We start from the raw sequence: 1,661 nt of genomic DNA, 5'->3' as shown, positions 1-1,661 counted from the left end.
ATTTTCTGCATGTGACTTTTTTTAACTTCCAAAACTGTAAAATTACATGCAATGTCAGTTTTCAACATACGGTATAGGGAACTTACCATGCAATGAACAGGTTTTTATTGTAGCCGTCTTCAGTCATTTTTTACAGGGTAGAATATTCAAATTCCTGCGTAACTGATCTGAAATATTCCCATTCTGTGTTCGCACAGAGACACAACAGCTTGCAAAGCCCACAGACGGACGGCTCTGATCTGTTGCATTCTTGTGTGATTTGCAACAAGCTCTTTATGTAACATGTCAGGGGGAAACCGATTTTGTCAGGTGGAGATGAGGTTCATAAGTTCATGACTAGTTTAAACTGAAGCATTCCAAGTCTTTACATTATTTCCATTTAATTCCAGCTCCCCTCCCTCCTGCGTCTGCGTGCTCAACTGTTGGATCAAATCAGATTAGCTTCTTCTGAGATACATGTGTAGACCACGAATGTGATTAAGGCCTTGTTTCTCTGCCGCTGTCTTTCCTCAGACATACGTGGGTTTATTCTGAGAGCTGATTCAAATACAGTAGCTGAGGGTGAGGCAAAAAATATTTAACGGAACTTTTGATTTAAAAAAAAGTATTCACTCAACCTTCACTCAAATTGCATGCAAACATCAGACCATAAAATCCTAGACATGAAGATTGCATTAGTCTTTGTTACTGTAATATGGGCCATCTGGAGACACACTATTTTCCTATTTAATACTGTAAAGCTGCTTTGACACAATATGCATTGTTAAAAGCGCTATATAAATAAAGGTGACTTGACTTGGTCTAAAAATTTTATTCTTGAAGCTCATTTATAAAGCCTTCTGCCCTCAAATGATGCAGCTTCAAGAAAGAAAGAAAGAAAGCAGACACATTGTATTCTTAAAAGGCCCTTCGCAGGTGTTTGTTTGTTTGAAGACGCAGCTGTGCTTTAAGTGTACGTATGAACAAACTCTTCATCTCCTGATAAAACGCTGCGCTATTTCCTCAGCTTGATTACAGCTGGAGTTACTCTGGCTGTTTGTGAAGACGCAGTGCTCGCTCCATTTGTTAGAGAATGAATACAGCAAGAAGACTCACCGTATATCTCTTTAAATTGCTTTTTCTTTTGAGTAATTGCCAAAGACCAGAGTGCATTATTAATCAGCCGTCCAAGCAAAAGAATCAGTCACAAACATCCTTCACTCCAGCGCAGTGCTTTTTATATATGGTTTCAATAGTGAACAGTGCAGGCTGGTCAACCTTGAACTACCTGATCAGTGCCTCAGGGTTTGCTTTCTCTTCAGCAGTAACTGCTCTTAAATCGCTCATCTGTTGAAGGTAGCAACATCGTCACGATATTACGTCCAGATGTGACTCGGTGAATGTTAGATGTGTAGCATATGGTCTCTATCAGATTCAAATATGAATGTCCAGCTTCATTAATGCACAGACACAGACTCCACGTCACTGGACAGCCGTACCAGCAGCAAACATCTGGACTGCTGTGTGTTTTTAGGCTGCAGCAGTTGATGCTCCATGTTTTAGGACAGCGGCTTCAAAGAAATGGTTTACTTTGCTTAGAATAATTTATTGAAAAACGGTCGTTCATTTAATCCAACAGATTGAAAACAATTAGCAGATACAACAAATATCTGTCTCAATGC

The sequence above is a fragment of the Sinocyclocheilus grahami genome, unplaced genomic scaffold (genome assembly GCF_001515645.1).
Source record: "Sinocyclocheilus grahami isolate Dianchi unplaced genomic scaffold, SAMN03320097.WGS_v1.1 scaffold1106.1, whole genome shotgun sequence".
NCBI classification, from domain to species: Eukaryota; Metazoa; Chordata; class Actinopteri; order Cypriniformes; family Cyprinidae; genus Sinocyclocheilus; species Sinocyclocheilus grahami.
This window is presented reverse-complemented; position numbering follows the sequence as displayed.